Here is a 22,369-nt window from a genome sequence, read left to right on the forward strand (position 1 = left end):
TAGTGATTTGCCCACATACTCCTCTACTATCTCCAACTTTTTACCACCAAGAATTCTTTTAAATTGGGTAGTTATGTAGTTACGTGGGTATAAACGAGGCGGCCCTCCCCTTGGAGCTCACAGTCCTGGATGTGAAACGGTCATGAACCAGTGATGGAAGCTCAGTGCACCGAATAGAATATACTAGGGTTACATGTTACATTTCGTGGGAGTGGAGGGGGATAGAGGCTGGTCACCTGGAGTGTGGTCTAGGAAGTCCTCTTGGAGGAGAGATGCTTGAGCTAAATCTGCTGGAAGGATCAGCAGCAAAGGGCAGGGTGGGAGTAGGGATGAGGAAATTTTACTAGCCTTTGCCAAGCCAGAGGGATATAAAGCAGCATAATAAGGTCACAGAAGGGCAAAATGTCGGCAAAGTAGGTGTGGCCCCTGCACGGAAGTAGTGGGAAATGAGACTGGACTTATCAAGTAGTAGCCCACAGCCGGAGAAATTGACAAGGACTAACACTAAGGTGGGGTGTTCCCAGTGGCACAATGGTAAAGAATAGGTCTGCCAATGCTCAGGAGACGCAGGAGACGTAGGTGCCATCCCTGGTGGTAGTTTAGGCACTAAGTCGTGTCCAACTCTTGTGAGCCCATGGACTGCAGCCTGCCAGGCTTCTCTGTTCATGGGATTCTCCAGGCACGAATACTGGAGTGGGTTGCCATTTCCTTCTCCGGAAGATCTTACCAACCCAGTGATTGAACCTGGGTCTCCTGCATTGCAGGCAGATTCTTTACGGACTTAGCTACAAGGAAAGCCCAGGTACCATCTGTGGGCCAGGAAAATTCCCTGGAGTAGGAAATGGCAACCCACTCCAGTACTTTTGCCTGGAAAATCCCATGGACAGAGAAGCCTGGCGGGCTACAGTCCATGGGACTGCAAAAAAGTCAAACATGACTGAGCGACTAAACAGCAACAGCAGCAGGGTCTATTCTGGCAAAGTTGCTAAACATCAGTATAAAGAATTATATTCACATCCGGGTAGAAAAATAAGCGAGTGATGACAATGACCTTAGAACTGTCTGAAACATCTGATGCCAGAGGATGGTGGTGTGCAATATCTAAAAAAGCCTGAGAGCAAAGTATGACCCAAAATATTACATACAGTCAAGCTGGTGTTGATAAAATGCAAATTGACACTCCTAAACTCACAAGAGCTCAAAAAGCACAATAGCTCAGATACCAACAGCTCTTCTTTAAAAAAATCTCCTTGGGCAGAAATCCAGTCAATCAAGAAGGTAATCAAACTGTAAAACTCAGTGTTAAGGAAGTTAATCCTAAAAAAAAAAAACAAAAAAAAAACCTGCATTGCGATATTAATCCATTTAAATATAAACCAAAAACACCTGTGGGATTATGGAATTAAATGTAAGTAACATCAGAATATTTTGTTAAAAAATAGAAACTGCCCCCAAATTAGAACATGTAGTCAACAAAACATTGATTCAAGCCACTTAATAGCTCTCACAATGCTGTTAAGTTTAGAAGGATATATTAGGGGTGACTGTCTATGGGGTCGCACAGAGTCAGACACGACTGAAGTGACTTAGCAGTAGCAGCAGCATGTCTTATAAGTAAATATTCTGATGATTTTTAATTCCCTTAGTTTCACTTCAGTTATTTTGTTGTAAATAAAGTACGTGCCTCTTGAGAAATCTGTATGCAGGTTAGGAAGCAACAGTTAGAACTGGACATGGAACAACAGATTGGTTCCAAAGAGGAAAAGGAGTACATCAAGGCTGTATATTGTCACCCTGCTTATTTAACTTATATGCAGAGTACATCATGAGAAGCGCTGGACTGGAAGAAACACAAGCTGGAATCAAGATTGCCAGGAGAAATATCAATAACCTCAGATATGCAGATGACACCACCCTTATGGCAGAAAGTGAAGAGGAGCTAAAAAGACTCTGATGAAAGTGAAAGAGGAGAATGAAAAAGTTGGCTTAAAGCTCAACATTCAGAAAATGAAGATCATGGCATCCGGTCCCATCACTTCATGGGAAATAGATGAGGAAACAGTAGAAACAGTGTCAGACTTTATTTTTTGGGGGGCTCCAAAATCACTGCAGATGGTGACTCCAGCCATGAAATTAAAAGATGCTTACTCCTTGGAAGAAAAGTTATGACCAACCTAGATAGTATATTCAAAAGCAGAGACATTACTTTGCCGACTAAGGTCCGTCTAGTCAAGGCTATGGTTTTTCCAGTGGTCATGTATGGATGTGAGAGTTAGACTGTGAAGAAGGCTGAGCACCGAAGAATTGATGCTTTTGAACTGTGGTGTTGGAGAAGACTCTTGAGAGTCCCTTGGACTGCAAGGAGATCCAACCAGTCCATTCTGAAGGAGATCAACCCTGGGATTTCTTTGGAAGGAATGATGCTGAAGGTGAAACTCCAGTACTTTGGCCACCTCATGCAAAGAGCTGAGTCACTGGAAAAGACTCTGATGCTGGGAGGGATTGGGGGCAGGAGGAGAAGGGGACGACAGAGGATGAGATGGCTGGATGGCATCACTGACTCGATGCACATGAGTCTGAGTGAACTCTGGGAGATGGTGATGGACAGGGAGGCCTGGAGTGCTGCGATTCATGGGGTCGCAAAGAGTTGGACACGACTGAGCAACTGAACTGAACTGAACTGAAAGTACAAATGAAAATGAAATCTAAAAAGAAAATTGATATATAGTACAACAGAAGATGAGATGGCAGGATGGCATCACTGACTCGATGGACGTGAGTCAATGAACTCCGGGAGTTGGTAATGGACAGGGAGGCCTGGCATGCTGTGATTCATGGGGTCGCAAAGAGTCGGACATGACTGAGCGACTGAACTGAACTGAGATATATATATATATATATATGTGATATATATATATATGTGATATATATATCTTTAATGCTCAAAGAAAAGGGATGGAATAACATTCACCAGATAACAGTTACCATATCTGGGTAGTAGAATTGTGGATAATATAAAAAATACTTTGGCTTCCTCTTGTAAATTTCTGTGTTGCTTCATTTTTAACAGTAATAAATTTATTGAGTGCTCTTTGTTATTTTGTGCTCTTATTGTTATTTAGGCTCTGGGCATACATCTGTGAACTATAAGAATAAGGGCCTTGCATCATGGAGCTTACTTTCTCATTAGGAAGATAGGCTATATGTAAGAAAACAAATAAGGACAGTTTGATGAGTGGCTTGTAGGGGAGGAGTAGAGTGCCCGTTCCTTAGGGTCAGAAGGGAATGAACACTGAGCTGAGTTGAGACCTGAAGGAGGAGAGGAGCCAGCCTGTGCAGTGCCAGGAAAACAGTTTCTGGACAATGGAAAGTGGTTTCCAGGTAGGAGAGGACTCTGCACATTTGAAGAACAATAGAGAAGCTAGTGTGCCTGAAATATAAGGGGGAGAGCCTGGTGGGATGATTTTGAAGAGATTAAAGGGAATCTGATCATTAAAGATCCTGGGAGGTCCTGGAAGCCAGCTAGGATTTTATTCCACTTTCATTCGGAAGACAGACAGACAGACACACACATGCACACACATTTTCAGATTTGACCCTGCATCAGCTTGGAGTCATTTTGAGCAGCCGGAGCACAAACAGTTCTGAAGAGAAAGCTGACAAAGCCTGATCCTTGTATATTTCACTTATGCAAGCTAATAAATTCCTTATTTTGCCCTAATATTTTCTGCTGTCATTTTGAGCTATTAAACAGTATCTAGTCCCAAACACCGTGTCATACGTTTTGGCCCATTATCAGGAACTCTCCATGAAATGCTATTTAGCGTCAGTGGCATTATGCAAGTTGAAGCCTATATGCTATGTTAAAAAATAGAGGAAATAGATTTTAAAATCTTAGTCCACATATACCTTTTTATTAAGTGTAACATAATTTGTAGAAAGTGAAAATATCTCTGAGGAAGTCAAGTGTGGTGGGAGATCGGTAGTCATTAGTCATTTAACTGATATCTTTAAGATATTTTTGGAAGTGGAAGTGTTATTCTCTCAGTCGTGTCTGACTCTTTGCGACCTAAGGGACTATAGACTGCCAGACTCCTCTGTCCAAGGGGATTCTCCTGGCAAGAATACTGGAGTGGATTGACATTCCCTTCTCCAGGAGATCTTCCCAACCCAGGGATTGAACCTGGGGTCTCCTGCATTGCAGGTAGATTCTTTACCATCTGAGCCACCAGGGAATCCCCAAGATATTTTTGGTGGTATGTAAATTTATCAGTAAAAAATAGATGATGTCATCAGTTCAGTTCAGTTGCTCAGTCGTATCCAACTCTTTGCGACCCCATGAATCACAGCACTCCAGGCCTCCCTATCCATCACCAACTCCCAGAGTTCACTCAGACTCACATCCATCAAGTCCGTGATGCCATCCAGCCATCTCATCCTCTGTCGTCCCCTTCTCCTCCTGCCCCCAATCCCTCCCAGCATCAAAGTCTTTTCCAATGAGTCAACTCTTCACATGAGGTGCCCAAAGTACTGGAGTTTCAGCTTTAGCATCATTCCTTCCAAAGAAATCCCAGGGCTGATCTCCTTCAGAATGGACTGGTTGGATCTCTTTGCAGTCCAAGGGACTCTCAAGAGTCTTCTCCAACACCACAGTTCAAAAGCATCAATTCTTCAGCACTCAGCTTTCTTCACAGTCCAACTCTCACATCCATACATGACCACTGGAAAAACCATAGCCTTGACTAGACGGACCTTTGTTGGCAAAGTAATGTCTCTGCTTTTGAATATGCTATCTAGGTTGGTCATAACTTTTCTTCCAAGGAGTAAGCATCTTTTAATTTCATGGCTGGAGTCACCATCTGCAGTGATTTTGGCATAGTTATTCCTTAAATTATTAGTTCAACATAAACTCATCTAGAATTACTCTTTTTAACAAGTCACCCAGAATTCCAAGCTTTTTTCTGTACAACTGGCTTGTAAAGACACATTGTAGCATTTACTAATAAACAGCCTAGCATAGATCCTTGCACCTTGTAAGTATACAAAAAAGTTGTTGATTCAGCTTTGTATTCAAATAACATTATTTACAAAAACATCATACCCTACTTGTGTGATTTTATTCATTGGTCACAAACATAAAACCCAGCATAAAAGTTTTTGTTTCTTTAAGAAAATGAAAATCGAAAGAAACACTCCCCCCTTGTGGTTAAAATTCTAATTACAAATCCTTCATCTTACAAGTGGGAAGAAATTAGATACAAAAGAGCTTTTTACAAATATTACATGTACTTTACTGACCATATTCTAAAACCAATATGGAATCTCCCAGTTTCAGATAGCAGAATAAAGCCAGACCTCAAAATTTCACTACTGTGCAATCTAAAATATACACAACAAATTGGTTAAAAAAGAGAGAGAGAAAAATGTCCCATACAAGGGACATTGTTAACCAATGGAAAGCAAAGCTATGTAAAGGAACACAGTGTGGGCGCTAGGAAAGCTTCTCCTAATAGCTTTCTGGAATCATTAAGAGGAAGAGCTGAAGTAAACAAAACCCTGAAAAACATTAGCAAGTGGAGTTGGTGAGTCAGCAACTGTAGAACTGGAAAACCCACAGGCTACAGAAATAAGAAAGAAATCTGAGGCAGCTGCAGATGCATGAAGAGGCTGAGTCCAGAGTCCTTGGTGGACAGGCCAGGCTAAGTCCTCGTCATCTTAAAGGTGCTCAAGAAGAGAGCCAAATTTACTTTCCACCCACTTGTCAGCAATCTGGGAGTAGAACTGACTGACACCCGAATGCTGGGCAAGAGCACAAGCAGGGCTGTCTTTCCTTAAAAGGAACAAGGATTCCAGAAGCCCAGATCCAACTAGAGGTTGAGAATGATCCGAAGCTCAAGTTTATCCCTGGATGTAAAGAGGACAGCCCTGCATTAGGAAGTAAACCTGGCTGAAGACCTTTAATAAAGAGCCAGAAGAGAGAACAAAGCCTGACTTGGCCAATGAGGCTGCAGGCAGGCCTAGCTGAGAAAAATCTCTTCTAACCCTAATTGTCACCCTGCCCCATGCCCTCAGGCTACACATAATTTTTCCTTCTCTGTACCTCAGAGGTCAACAAACATTTTCTGTAAAGAGCCAGACAGTAAATATTTAGACATCCCAACATCCGATCTCCGTCACAGCTGCTCAACTCTGTTGTTGCGCCATGAAAGCAGCCGGTGACAATATGAAGTGAATGAGTAGAGCTTTGTTTCAGTAAAAAATGAGTTATAAAGATTGGATATGGGCCACTTTGTCCCTCAGGCCATATTTGCTGACCACTTATATAGTAAGGAAAAAACAGTGGAGTGAAAGAGAATTCAGCCACATTAAACAGCTGTCTGAAACTGGCCTTAAAGGAAGGAAAGCAAGTGTGGTGAATGAGCCTCACTGTCATTCCAGGTTTCTGTTTGAGGGTATTTTCCAAACCCTGGCACAAGGAACTAGTACTCAAGAAGAGAACAAGCAGAACAAAAATGGAAAGAGATACAGTGTGCAAACACCAACTGAAAAAAACCTGGTGTGACTATATTCACAAAGAAATATATATATATATATATATATTTTTTAACTTTTATGTTATATTAGAGTAGAGCCAATTAACAATGTTGCGATAGTTTTAGATGGACAGCAAAGGGTCTCAGCCACACATATACGTGTATCCATTCTCCCCCATACTTCCCTCCCATCCGAGCTGCCATATAACCTTGAGCAGAGATTTCCCTGTACTATTCAGTAGTACCTTTTAGGTTATCCATTGTAAATATAGCAGAGTGTCCATGTCGATCCCAAGCTCCCTAACTATCTCTTCCCCCATTCTTCCCCACTGGCAGTCATTAGTTTGAGAACAAAATATATTATAAGGCAAGTAGTATAAGAGTTGAAGGATATTATGTCATAATAAAAGGGTCAATTTAAGAGGAAGGTGCAATTCTAAATTAGTATATATCATATAACATTACTTCAAAATACATAAAGCAAATATTTACAGAATTAAAACAAAGGTAGATAAATTCACAATCATAGTTGAGGATGTTAACACATGTTGAAACAGACATATAGGAAGAAAAAATTTAGCAGGCATATAGAAGATTTGGATACAACAGTTAATCAAGTTGATCTCATTAACATATAGAACACTAACCTAATTCTAGGTTGGTAGATTTTTTCTTTAGATGCTTTAAAGATATTTCTCTACAGCATTTTGTTTTTATTTTCTCTTATGTTACTTTATCTTTGTTCCTCTTTCCCTAACGTATTTTTTTTTTTTTACCTCTGTCTGCCTTTCAGTTCTTCTCAGAGTCTTAAGATTTCATAAGTTTTGTATGTTTTTCTCTGTTTTTCAGCTGTTTCAATTATAAGGATAAATCCAGCCCATGTTACTCTATCTTAACCAGAAGAAGAAGCTTTTTCCATAGTATTTGGCAAGGAAGCCAGAGAGCTACAGTCTAGTTTGTTTAAGGGGGCATGAGAGGCTAGCTGCCCCAAGTTCTGTGCATACAAAGGCTGGTGGCTAGAAGTTCAGGGCTCAGCTTTCCAAGTGTGTGCTCAGTGCTCCGTCACTCAATAGCATCAGACTCTGCAACCCCATGGAGCCCATCAGGCTCCTCTGTCCATGGAATTTCTTAGACAAGAATACTGTAGTGGGTTTCCATTTCCTGCTCCTGACCCACAGATCAAACCCACATCTCCTACGTCTCCAGCACTGTGCGCAGATTCTTTACCACTGAGCCATTGGGAAAGTCTTTCTAAGCATATATTTTAATTTAAAACTCTTATTTTGCTCTGTGTTCTCATTCCCATATACCATTGTGCTTTTTCTCCAGCTCTAGGTTTCTGAGGCCTAATCTAAACCTCCTGTACTGTATCTTTCTCACTTTTTTTTTTTTTTACATTTGCATGCACTCAGCCTGCCATATTGACCACAAAACCTTGCTTTTATATTTTTAATGCTGGTCAATTCTCTTAGCAGGTTTATATATTTAGTTTTACTCAGGGAATCAAATTATTTAGTATAGTTCTAAAAAAGAGTAAAGCAATCTAATGCTTAGTTAACAATTATCCAGACTTCCTTACATTTCACTTAGCTTTGGGAGTCCATTTAATTATTTTACATATCTTATGCACTGTTATTCACATTTTATGCACATTTGAATTACATGCATTTGAAGTGATCCCACTAAGAAACAGTAATAAAGTTTCATTTTGTAAAATCCTTGAAATAACAATAATTAAAATTAATTAATGACAATTAATCCAATTATCAAAAGCAATTCATTAAAATCAGTCCAAAATTGCTACTCTCCAAATTAGCTCTGAGTGCATGCTATCCTTGCTTTTGCCACATGATGGCGTCACTTTAGCTAATAATTATGAATATCATTTTCCAAAAGAATTCTGTCTTAAATTATGTAACTTCTGAATCTACTAAGACTTCGTAAATTATTCTTTTGTATATATAAACTGTGACCACCCAGTTTGTAGGCCTGACTAATCCAGTAGTTTGAACTATGGAATAATCAAGTCTAATCTATCAAGATTCTCCACAGATCCTTCACTATGGGTACCTGAAGCTGTTGTTTACTATAAGTTTTTGCTGTCAAATTCAGAAATATCCTTATGAAAAGCCAAGGGAGTTGTACAAATTCCAGCGCTCTGCTCTTATTGATATATAATTGAATCAGTTAAGAGTGCTTACTGTGTGAATGTAAATACTGAGAGATTAAAATCTACCCTGATCAACAATCAAAGATAAAATATTAGGGGAAGATGGGGATAGTTCCCTGATTCATAAGGTAAGCTTATCAGGGATAATCAATGAACACAGTGTAATTATATACAGGAAACACTTTTCTTTCTCAGTGCTTGTGAAGCCTTAAACATCAGGGACCCTTTCTAGCCGTGACTCCACTTTTGTGTGGTTTCTGTCCCTTAAGTGAGAATACCTAGAATTTTTAGAGCCTTCTACATACCATGCTCTGTGCATATTTTCTTATACCATTGAATTCTTACTGCAACCCTCTGAGGTAAGTACAATCCTTCTCATCTTACAGATGAAGGAAGCTCAGACATTTACCTGGGGTCATTCATTAGCAAATAACAGAATCAGGGTTTGAATCTGGCTCCTTTGTGCCCCCCAAACCCACACATTACTCCCCGCCTCCACACACCCCCCCTTCCCCCTGCCCGGGATGCTTCATGTCTCCCTTGCTTATGTGACCCTAGGCCTTCTACCATTTCTGATGTGAATTGGCATCCACTTGTAATTATACTTAACAGTTTTCTGCTAAAGGTAATTTGTATATTCCACAATTATTTATAACTGTTCAAAAATAATGGTGAAAGGGCATCGTATGTCTATTACGCTCCAGTGTCCTCATTAACATGCACTTTAAATGGCCCTGTGAAGGTTCTGAGAGTGTACTTGATGGAGTAATTCCAGAGGGACATACAGCCCTGCACTGAGTGGGTTCAAATTTGCACAGCTATCATGGGGCTGAAGATTAGTTCATTCAGCAGGACTGGATTACATAGAGGAGCTTTAGAATCTCAGAGTTGGAAGGGATGATGAAGATCACTGAGTCCAAATAACTGACCTTGAATGCACTCTGCTGTAGGCCTACCAAGCAGTTGGCCACCCACTCCTTGAATACCTTGAATGCCAGAGAATTCTGGAGCCTGAGAATCACTTTCAGTCTTGGACTAGTGTGACTGTTCTTTATATTCTGACATACAGCAGGGACAGCCAGCTGCTAAAGAGATGGAGATGGTCATGGTGGTTAAAATTAGTGGACGACTTTCCACTTGATTGAAGCTGGTTCAGGAGCTGGGTCAAAACCTATCCCTGGAGGAGGGCCATCAAGAGAAGTTTTGGGAAGGGAGATGCTGCATAAAGTATGTAAAAAGTATTTTTATTTGTATTTAAACACACCTGTTTGGTTCAGGTGTGAAATATAATGTACCTAAATGTACATTGTATTAGGTATAATGTATAAATGTACCTAAATGAAGCCTGATTAGTTTTTAAGTTATTAGAAGAGCCAAATCAGATAACAGATCAAAATCTGTTTAAGAAAAAAAGCCATAATGTAAATAAATCTGTGAGAACCATCACTGTGCTACATATTTAAGTCTCCTCCAGGACTTCATGTTTAAACAAAATCATGTGATCAAAGTCATCAAAAGTGTCTGGCAAAAAACATATCTATGATTGGTATGTTTTAATACTGTGTAGATTTTCCTTTCCAACTAAATAGCTAAAATAATCATTTCCACAAGAGGGCACCAGTTGCTACCTTATTTTCAGAATAAATAGGAACTCCGTTTTGGAATGCAAAGTAGGCTGTTGTTAACATTTTACATTTACACAGTCACAACATGTATATTTCAACATAATCCACATATTCTACTTGGGAAAATCACCTCGACTGTTACTGTCTCTCAAAACGTGAGATTTTACGTTTCAAAAAGCTGCAGTTCCTACTTGATATAAAAAATACTCTCTCACATTTAATTCCAGTATTATTTAATTTTAAAAAATAAATACAAAATGCATTTTAGAAATGAATTGATTCTATTCATATGTTTACAATTTCCTTAAAATATGAAATTTGGGCAAGATTGCTTTGCTTTAGATGACAGAACAAAAATGTTTCCATTTTCCCTGTTTTATAGACAAATCCAAGGGTAGAAGGCCTCAGCAATGCCTGAGGCTGTTGCTAAATTCATAAGTTACTCAAAATTTGGCAGATTCTCCAAAGCACCTGATGCTGCTCTTTGAAAATGATTCATAAATCTCTGGTGGTTACTCCTAGCATGAGCTTCCCAGTTCACATACACACACACCCCGATGCTTACAACATTTCATACACTTAGATTTCTTCCGTCCTCCATCTTTCACACTGAGTCTTCCACTTGCTCCATGCAAAGAATAACAGGAGAATTGGCAGGAAAATCTGCTTACTCCCTGGGACAACAGTGTCAAGTTAGTCTCTTCTAGGAAATGCAAGAAGAACCTTCTTACTTTAGTATGTTTTTCCATAGGATTGGTGTCTATGCACAAAGAAGGGAGTTCTTAGCAATAAAAACAGTATTTATTAAACACCTAATTGTGTCAGGCATTAGCCCTGTCTCTCAGTCGTGTCCGACTCTTTGCGATCCCATGGACTGTAGCCTACCAGGCTCCTCTGTCTATGGGATTTTCTAGGCAATGGTGCTGGAGTGGATTGCCATTTCCTTCTCCAGGGGATCTTCCCAACCCAGGGATCAAACCCGGGTCTCCTGCAATGTAGACAGACGCTTTACTGCCTGAGCCACCAGGGAAGTCATAATAATTGAAATAGGCACAACTTATTTTATCCTGTTAACAACCCAGTGACTTGGGTATTAACATTCCCATTTTATAGCTGGGAAAACTAAGTCTCAGAGAATTTAGGTATACCTGGTCACATTCCTCTGCTCTGACAGAGCCAGGACTTGGATCCAGTTCTGTACTATTCCAAGGTCCTAAACTTTAAACCATTAGTCTTCACGCCCCACTGAAACCTGGCAATAACTTCATTATATTGCCAGACTCATACTTCAGCCTCACGTTCTAAAGTGTATCCACCCTCAGGTTGTTTGAGCAAGGGTAGATGTGGGAACTCTATGACCTCCTTTGAAGGATGTTATGGAAAGTGAGAGATAGAGGAAAGTCATTTCCAATCTTCACCTGGCTCTGAAAGTGGCATCAGCCACCTCCAAACACTCTGACTGGGTCAGGAATGGGCACATGACCTAAGTCACATTCCAGGACTTTTGTTTGAGCAGCTGGGAAAGTGGACTCTCCTCTGCTGGTGTCTTATGAGGTAATCCTTGAGTGAGTTTCCATAAGAGCCCCAAGACTCCCCCACCTATCACTTCTCACCCAGAGAAAACACAAGGAAGTTGGGGACCCAAGAATACCATTTGAACCAGAAATCAATACAATCTGAAGTTAAGTGACACAATATACCTCCTCGCTGGCAGATCTATTTGGGGTCAAGTTTTCTGCCCCCTTGGGGCTTCCCTGGTGGTGCAAAGGTTAAAGCGTCTACCTGCAATGCGGGAGACCTGCGTTCGATCCCTGGGTCGGGAAGATCCCCTGGAGAAGGAAATGGCAACCCACTGCAGTATTCTTGCCTGGAGAATCCCATGGACGGAGGAGCTTGGTGGGTTACAGTCCACGGGTGGCAAAGAGTCGGACGCGACTGAACGACTTCACTTCACTTTCTGCCCCTCACAACTGGATGTGCTCAAGCTGATGCAATTAGCGCAAATACAACAGTGCCGCAGATACTGAGCAGATTTTCCCAAGGTTGGCGCCAACAACAGAGAACAGCACTTGTGAAATCACGAAGTGCCTGTATTCTGACAACAGCGGCCAGCAGTGGACCAGACAACTCGCTCGGGGCTTACAAAGAGTCTGTAGAACTGACTCACCCACAAGTGACTGTCTCCCATCTTCCAGTCTGGAGGGCAGAGGACTGGGGAGAGGAAAGGGTGAGAGCCGATGGATTCCTTGTCCTCAGGGAAACTGCTGGGTGTAAATGAAAGATGATTCTCCCCCTTCCCCAGGGAGAATAGGAGGGCATTCAGGTCACCAAGACAAGTGAGAGTGAGACTGCAGGAGAATGGCTTAGCCTGGGGTTGCACTTGGATGGAGGCCCTGGTGAGATATCTGCTAGGCAGTGAACTGGCTCATCTGTCCCTGTGACCTTCTGGGTGGAGGACCTAAAGACAGACAGCAGAAGGGAGATGGGGGGCAGTCTCCTCTTCCACTGTTTGGTGGCAAAGAAGAGTGAGTTGAGTGTGGGTCAAGTGGGTGCCACAGAAAGTAGCCAGGTTTGGGGCATCTTGCTCAGCACATGGTGGTGATCTCCTGGCAACAGGGGTCCAGTAACGAGAAGTTTTGGGTTGAGGGCACCAGCCAATGGGAGGTGGAGGAATTGGACTGAGAGCTGGCTTTCCTGGCCAGGGAACTGTGGAATGGACAGGTCCTACAAGGCCCTCTGAAAGATTCATACATGGACCACACAAGAAAGATCACAAAGGAAGGATGGGATTAAATCAAAATTGAGATTGATGCTTTAAAATATATGAGTTTTAATGACTCAAATGACTGGAAATTTATGGGATAGATCTCAGATGGTATTAAGTGACAAGAAATGGAGAATGAATGAGGCACAGTGGAAGGCAGTGACTGGAAGAAATAAACTCTTTATAAATTTCTACCCCACAGAGTTGAGACTGCTTTGAACTCTAATGAGAGATTGGAGAATTCTTCTGTCACCATACAGACATCTGAAAACGTACCAGGAGGCAAGAGAAACTTTGGCACTAGGTCAGAAGTAGTCATGACAAATGTGGCACCAATATTTCTGTCCAAAGTTGCACTGCACTGTTGGTCTTTCTATAAATCCCATTTCAGAAGACTTTGCTAGAACAGCTTTGGGGTGCAGTAGGTTAGGGTAAGCGGAAGGTCAAGGTGCATGTTCAGTGGTTACCTTGGTTGCATTAAACTGGATAACCAACCAAAATCTATTTAGACTCTCATTTTGAGAAGCCGTAAGACATCAGTTGCTCTTTCCTCTGTGAAAGTCACATCTCTTATTTTCTATGTGTTGGGAGGTGTTGTTGCTGCTCTTATATAGATAACTCTCACCCTTAAAATGTTTGCATTGGCAATGGGGACTTCTGGGCTAATTTTAAAGGCCAGTGAGATATGGGGGAATGAGGGTAGTGACCAAGGTCTGCACTCAGATATCTAGAGGAACCAGCAAGCAGGGGATGTGGCAGTGAAAGGGGCTGGGAGCAAGCACCGCAGTGCGCATGCCTCATCCCACCACGTGGCTGCTGCTGAACAGCAGTGTGCTATCGCCATGTAAGCATGTGTACCCGGTTTGGCCAAGACTAACAATTTTGCAAGAGAAATGAAAATTTCAGGTTATTATATAAATCTCATAATTTTTAAATACTGGAAATTATTCAAAACATTTTAAACAGCACTGTAGGGGCCAAATGAAACATATCTCTGAGCTGACATGGCTGGTGAGTTGCCAGCAACTTCTGCCATAGGTAATGTGAGAAGGTGGTCGGGATTGAAAATGGAATGAAGGCTCAGGACCTGTCAATCATTATTGCTCTAGAATTAGAGCAGAGGCATCTCTGGACCAGAGGCATCTCTCAGACTGGAAACAGGAATTTTGTAGGAGGTCTGAGGGGTAGAGGAAGCAGAATAAATTCTGCTAATGCTAAGAATGAGGCACTAGTGCCCCTAGGATAATGTCACACACTGCAAATCAGCTACGGGTTAGTCTCTAGCACCACTCAGAACAGGTGAGGAGAACTGAGATCCAACTAAAGCTAGGACCTACTTTGGTAACAAAAACTGAATGGGCTGTAGATAAGACCAAGAAGATTTTTTTTAAAATGGACCAAGGGATGGCAGAGAATTCCTCAGACACAGAGGTATCAGAGACATCTTGGATGTTATAAATGAACTTATTTATAAAACAGAAATAGAATCACAGATGTGGGAAACAAAGTTATGGTTACCAGGGACAAAGAGGAGAGGGGTAAATTGGGAGACTGGGATTGACATACATACATGACTATAAATAAACTAGACAGCGAACGAGAACCTGCCGTATGGCACAGGAATCTCTCCTCAATACTCTGTAATGACTTATATAAGAAAACAATCAAAAAAAGAATGGACATATGTATATATTTTACCAATTGGGCTTCCCAGATGGCTCAGCGGTAAAGAATAGACCTGCCGTTGCAGGAGATGCATGTGATGTGTGTTCGATCCTTGGGTCAGGAAGATCCCCTAGAGCAGGACATGGCAACCCACTCCAGTATTCTTGCCTGGGAAACCCCATGGATTGTAGCTCATGGAGTCACAAAAGATCGGACAAGACTGAGTGACTGAGCACGCACATAACTGATTCACTTTGCTGTACACTTGAAACTAATGCCACATTGTAAATTAACCATATTCAATAAAAATAATTTTTTATTACCCATAAAAAAAAGAGGTACCTTGGAAGAGGAAAAAGATACAAATGCAAAGTTCCTGCAAAAATACTTGAAATCCAGGGGAAGACTCCATGAGAGCCAAAAGGCCAAATGTCTTCTTCCCCCAGAATAGTGTCACAGAAGCTGAGTGGGGTGTAGGAGAATTAGGGACACGTTCATTGGTCCATGTACAGCAATGAGATCACAGCAGGTTACACAATGTTCTGAGAAAATGCTAGGCCTAGAAGTTGGCCGTGAGATGAGCATTTTGGTTAACCATCCAGTCTAAACAAGGCTGGATTTATAAATTTCTATCCTTGGAAGGAAAGTTATGACCAACCTAGATAGCATATTCAAAAGCAGAGACATTACTTTGCCAACAAAGGTCCATCTAGTCAAGGCTATGGTTTTTCCTGTGGTCATGTATGGAAGTGATAGTTGGACTGTGAAGAAAGCTGAGTGCTGAAGAATTGATGCTTTTGAACTGTGGTGTTGGAGAAGACTCTTGAGAGTCCCTTGGACTGCAAGGAGATCCAACCAGTCCATTCTAAAGGAGATCAGCCCTGGGTGTTCTTTGGAAGGAATGATGCTAAAGCTGAAACTCCAGTACTTTGGGCACCTCATGCGAAGAGTTGACTCATTGGAAAAGACTCTGATGCTGGAAGGGATTTGGGGCAGGAAGAGAAGGGGACGACCAAGGATGAGATGGCTGGATGGCATCACTGACTCAATGGATGTGAGTCTGAGTGAACTCTGGGAGTTGGTGATGGATAGGGAGGCCTGGTGTGCTGCAATTCATGGGGTCGCAGAGTCGGACACGACTGAGTGACTGAACTGAACTGAAGAAAGAATTTGGAAAATTCAGCAGTGGCCACAGGACTGGAAAAGGTCAGTTTTCATTCCAATTCCAAAGAAAGGAAATACCCAAGAATGCTCAAACTACCGCACAATTGCACTCATCTCACACACTAGTAAAGTAATGCTCAAGATTCTCCAAGCCAGGCTTCAGCAATACATGAACCATGAAATTCCAGATGTTCAAGCTGGTTTTAGGAAAGGCAGAGGAACCAGAGATCAAATTGCCAACATCCTCTGGATCATCAAAAAAGCAAGAGAGTTCCAGAAAAACATCTATTTCTGCTTTATTGACTACGCCAAAGCCTTTGACTATGTGGATCACAATAAACTGTGGAAAATTCTGAAAGAGATGGCAATACCAGACCGCCTGACCTGCCTCTTGTATATGCAGGTCAGGAAGCAGCAGTTAGAACTGGACATGGAACAACAGACTGGTTCCAAATAGGAAAAGGAGTACATCAAGGCTGTATATTGTCACCCTGCTTATTTAACTTATATGCAGAGTACATCATGAGAAATGCTGGGCTAGATGAAGCATAAGCTGGAATCAAGATTGCCGGGAGAAATATCAATAACCTCAGATATGCAGATGACACCACCCTTATGGCAGAAAGCGAAGAGGAACTAAAAAGCCTCTTGATGAAAGTGAAAGAGGAGAGTGAAACAGTTAGCTTAAAGCTCAACATTCAGAAAACGAGGATCATGGCATCTGGTCCCATCATTTCATGGAGGATAGATGGGGAAATAGTGGAAACAGTGTCAGACTTTATTTTTCTGGGCTCCAAAATCAGTGCAGATGGTGATTGCAGTCATGAAATTAAAAGACGCTTACTCCATGGAAGGAAAGTTATGACCAACCTAGACAGCATATTAAAAAGCAGAGACATTACTTTGCCAACAAAGGTCCATCTAGTCAAGGCTATGGTTTTTCCAATAGTCGTGTATGGATGTGAGAGTTGGACTGTGAAGAAAGCTGAGCACTGAAGAATTGATGCATTTGGACTGTGGTGTTGGCGAAGACTCTTGAAAGTCCCAAGGAGATCCAACCAGTCCATCCTAAAGGAGATCAGTCCTGGTTGTTCATTGGAAGGACTGATGTTGAAGCTGAAACTCCAATACTTTTACCATCTCATGTGAAGAGCTGACTCATTTGAAAAGACTCTGATGCTGGGAAAGATTGAGGGCAGGAGGAGAAGGGGACAACAGAGGATGAGATGGTTGGATGGCATCACTGACTCAATGAACATGAGTTTGGGTCGGTTCCAGGAGTTGGTGATGGACTGGGAGGCCTGGCGTGCTGCAGTTCATGGGGTCGCAAAGAGGCGGACACGGCTGAGCAACTGAACTGAACTGAAGACAAGAACTCATCTAGCATTTAAATTACTGTAATAGCCTAGTAACTGGTCTCCCTGCTTAGGAACTTGATCCCTGCCGTCTGTTCTCAACATTGTAAGCCAAAGTCATCTTTTTAAGACTTAAACCTGATCATATCACTCTTCGAAAAAAATCTTCCATTGTTTCCCATTTACTTGGAGTAAATGCCAGAAGCCTTAAAATGGACAACAAGGCCTTGATCTGGCCTCAGCTCTCTATTATCTAATGTCTCTTATCTAATGTTATTTCCCTCAACCCCACACACCTTTGCCCATTTTGCTCCAGTCACACAGGCTGAAGACATTCCCTGAACACATCGACACACTGAGGACATTTGCACTGCCTGTATCCTCTGTCTAAAGGGCTCTTTTCCCAGATGTCTGCACAGTGCACACCTTCACTTCCTGCTTAGTGATCAGAGCAGCCTTCATTGGCCATCCAATGCAAAGCGGCCCTCCCACCTAGCATTCTCTTTCCCCCCGTAAATCTCCTTATCTTTCTTGTATCATTTATCACTACCTGGCATATTGTTTTTCATTTATTTGTTTATAATCATCTCTTTCCACTAGAATGCAAACTCCATTAGGATTTTGTCCACTGATATACCCTCAGAGTCAAGACCAGTGCCTGGCACATAGTGGGTGCTTGACAAAAATTTGTGGAATGAGCAAGTGAATGGGTGCATGAACAAAGTAAAGACACTTCCAATAACATCTGAAAAGACTGACAGTCACAGATGAGGAAATGACTTTCAAATAATTTTGAAAGAAATTTGGAACTTTTGGACTGTTTCCAAAATTAAAAAAAAAAAAAAAAAGATTACCCATGTCTTTTCCTCCACTGTGATGAGTAATGTTAGTGACATGAAGTTGAAAGAATGGGTGGTTGCTTTCTGGAAAGAAGGAAGGCTGACTCCTTGTAAACTGTTGAAAGATCTGAAAGGAGCAGATAAAGTTCCAGGCTTGTATGAAGAAATTGGCTCTGAACTTGGCCAGCAAAGGACCCATATGTGGGTTTACAACTGAGAGGACATTATGTCTAAAAACTGTTACCGAGCTTGTGCCAGAATCGGTAATCAAGACCTGTGACTTTTCTGGATTTCCTAACTTTTAAAGAGAAGTCTATGATTTAAATATATTTCTTCAGAATGCTGGCTGTCATCAAGACTTAGTTGTGACAGCAGTCTTTAGGGAGTGATAGTGGGCTTTCCTTATTTGCTAAGCATGTCTTCCTCTGTAATACATATTTATAAAACATGAGGGAAAGAGGAAAATATTTGAAATATATTCTCCCAAAACTTCCCCCCCACCTTCTTTCTCTCTTTTTCTAAGGCCATAGATATGTCTATCTGTACATATGTGTAAGTTTATTTATTTCCCCTCATGGATTTGTTTATCCTCATCCACCCTTTGGTTCTACAAGTGGGTGGGAAAGGACTAGGCACAGGATGAGTAACTTAATTCATTACCTAATATTAGGCATTTAACATCACATTAATCAAATGGCCTCAGCTAGAAAAGACCAAGGGACAGAAATGACTCCCATGTTGCAGCAATAAATGTCTATATTTTATTTGGGCAAGACCTTACCATTTTTAAGATTTATATTTGCTTAATGTTTTGAATTTTAACTTTATTTAGTTTCAAAAGTTTTTCAAGTTCCAGTGTAGAAAACAGATCTTTGTTTTTAGAATAATTTTTTAATTCAAGTTTAATAAACTCAAGATGGGGAAATGACTCAAAAACAATGAAATGTGTTTTTCTAAGAAGCATATTAGGTTATAATAAGAAGAAAACATGTGAATAAAACCTCAAAGAATATAATTTATATTAGAATATTTTATGGGCCCAGAGTTCCTACTAGAATATATAGAATTATGTACCCAATTCTCATTACATGGAACAAAAGCAATGTAAAAAAGTACTACCCAACAGTCAAAATGTGCCCTGAGACACAAGAATTGCTTCATTCCTTGAGATCAACACAAACCTCATTAGGCTGTCCTGAAATTGATGGAGCTTTTCATAACCTCTTCACAGTGAGTGAATACGCTTTGACACTATTTATGGAATCCTCCCTATTCCACCCCTTCTCAGTTTCTGTTGCTCCCAAGCTACTTGACACTTTTGAAAGCTAGAATTCACTTGCTTTCTTCATTCATCTACTCATTTAGAAAAATAGATAAACACCTAGGTTCAATCCCTCCCCAAGAAGAAATATTGACATACGAGTCAGATTTTAGTCAAGGATTACAATTTAGAACTTAAATGATTGTATTCTGGGACTTGGTGTGCTCTTGGTTGCATGAAGCCAGGTTTCATGGGAATTCAAGAAGGAAGCTATCACTTCCAGTAAGAGCAGAAAAATCTTCATGAAGGACGTGACATGTAAGTGGACATCCAAGACTATACAGCAAGACTAGAGACAACAAAAGGAGGGCAGTGTTGGCAGAAGAATACAAAAGAAAATTAAAAAGGAATTCCACACAGAAGAAATAGCAGGCGCGAAATCACTGATGCAGGAAAGGCCAGGGCATGTTCTAGACATGGAAATAATGAAGATTTTTCCAAAACATAGTGATCAGGTAGCCAAGAAAACACAGATACATATGGAAGGACAACTTTAAATCAGATAGTGTAGGTGTTTGAAGGCAAAGCTGAATTAGGAATATGCAAGAAACAGAAAACCTCATTAAAACATAAAGACAATGTGTTGTTTTCTTAACAATACATCCAAAAGCAGGCAGTCTCAGGGTTGTGTCACCAGTTCAACAGAGTCCTCAAGGACCAAAGTCTTTCTATTACTCTGCCATCTTTAGGGACTGTTTATCCTTGTATCTGTCTCCATGTGGTGACAAAATGGATGCCTAATCTACAGTCATTATGATCATATTCAACACAGGAGACAGGAAGAAAGAACAGCAACAACCACATATGTCCTTTTCATCAGAAAATCAATCTTCCCAAGAATCTCCAGGGGTCTTATATCTCATTGTTTACACCTAAGCCTGTGGCCACTTGCAAGTGAAAGAGAGGCTGAGACAAGAAGCATGTGCTTTCCAGCTTTTGTAGTTGGGTGGCAAAGAATAAATGGCTGTTGTTTTAGCAAGTCAACCTGCCCAAGCAAGCATGGAGTCCATGGATTTTACTGGCAATTATTTTCAGAAGACTTTCAGAAGAAAAACAACACGCAAACATTAATGTAAGTGTTCTGGTGGTGGTATGCAGAATGGATAGAGAGCTGAGAGACTAAAGGCAAATAGAAAATTTCAGAGCACATCCTATTTTAAACATGTTTAATTTGAGGCCTTTTGTACATATATACATACATGGGCTTCCCAGGTGGTGAAGTGGTAAAGAATCCGCCTGCCAATGCAGGAGACACAAGAGACATGGGTTCGATCCCTGGGTCAGGAAGATCTCCTGGAGAATGGAATGGCAACCCACTCCAGTACTCTTGCCTAGAGAATTCCATGAACAGAGGAGCCTGGCTGGCTACAATCCATAGAGTCGCAAAGAGTCAGACAGGACTGAAGCAGCTGAGTGTGCATGTACACACACACACATACACACACATGTATATTCATTCCCAATTGGAGTAGCTTGATGATGGGAGTGGATTTGTGTTCATTTGTGTCTCCTGTCTTTGACTGGCTTTGCAGTCACACTTTGTGCTGTAAGTGGGCACCACTGGGCCTAAGTTACAGATGCTTACCTGCCTGCCTGCAGGCATCTCCACCTGAACTTCTCACAACCTTCTCCAATTTACCACTTGCAACAATGAATTTAAATGGCCACCACGACTAAAATAATTTGTGGCCAAACGTATATTTTTATACTGTGTTGAAGCATTCTATATTATTAGAAAAAATAGGAAGCCTGTTTGTATTATTTTAGAGAAACATGAAATAGACAAAAATGACTCTAAGGTTAAATTTGAGTTAGAATAAACTGTATTCTTTCGCTGTGCTATCCACAATTATAATGTGTTTATAATTCAGATAATATTTTGATTATGTACAGTGCAAAAAATTCAACATGCTATTTATACTTAAATGTCAAAGGAAATTTACCATTCACGTTTTAAAAACATGAACAATTATGAAGAGTTTGTCAAAATTTGCATATTACCTTCTGGTTGGTGAGCAAATTTTGAAGCAATAAATGTTATAATTTTCCTGCCACAAGTATGCCAGGTATTAGAATGGCTGATGGAAGCAAGATGTCTACCACACTACATCATTCATTCTTTATTTGTTTATGCTGTATAAGTTGTATAAGCTGCTTCAAATTGGTTTTAGATTGAAATGGAAATAATTCAGTAAATAAATAAGAACAAGATATGCTAGAAAAATGGTTACAGAATCAGGAGCCTAGCTTTCATAATAAAGGATGACGTAACCTGAGGCCTGAAGTGTAATCTGTTGAACCACAGCCCTATGAGGGCCCTTGTTCCTGCTCCCTGAGTATTGGTATAGCAGAGTGGTTAATAGAAAGGCCATGGAATCAGAAGGGCAGGATTTGAGTTCCGGACCCATAACATGGCCTCCCCACTGGCTCAGCTGTAAAGAACCCACCTGCAATGCAGGAGACTCGAGTTCGATCTCTGGGTCAGGAAGATCCCCTGGAGGAGGAAATGGCACCCCCTACCCCCACTCCAGTATTCTTGCCTGGAGAAATCCCATGGACAGAGGAGCCTGGCTGGCTGCAATCCATGGGGTCACAAGAGTCGGGCACAACTTAGCGACTACACCACCACCACCCGTAACATTATGGCCTTGTGACTGTGGGGAAGTTAGTTCACTTTCCCGCGACACAGTTTCCTCATCCATAAACAAAAGGATTACTGTGAGGACGCAGGGAGATTATCTCCATGGAGCCTGAGAAACAGCCTGGAGCATGCTGCTGCTGCTAGTCAGGGCTGCTCAACTACCCGACTGCCGCCACCACTGCTACTGACATTCTGGTCCTCCGACTGCCAGAGCACTACCACACCACCGCCGCCGCCAGCGCTGTCCCACCGCCGCAGCGCTGCCCCGACACTACTCCCGCAAACCCACCGC

This window comes from Oryx dammah, unplaced genomic scaffold, assembly GCF_014754425.2.
Source record: "Oryx dammah isolate SB20612 unplaced genomic scaffold, SCBI_Odam_1.1 HiC_scaffold_20, whole genome shotgun sequence".
NCBI lineage: Eukaryota > Metazoa > Chordata > Mammalia > Artiodactyla > Bovidae > Oryx > Oryx dammah.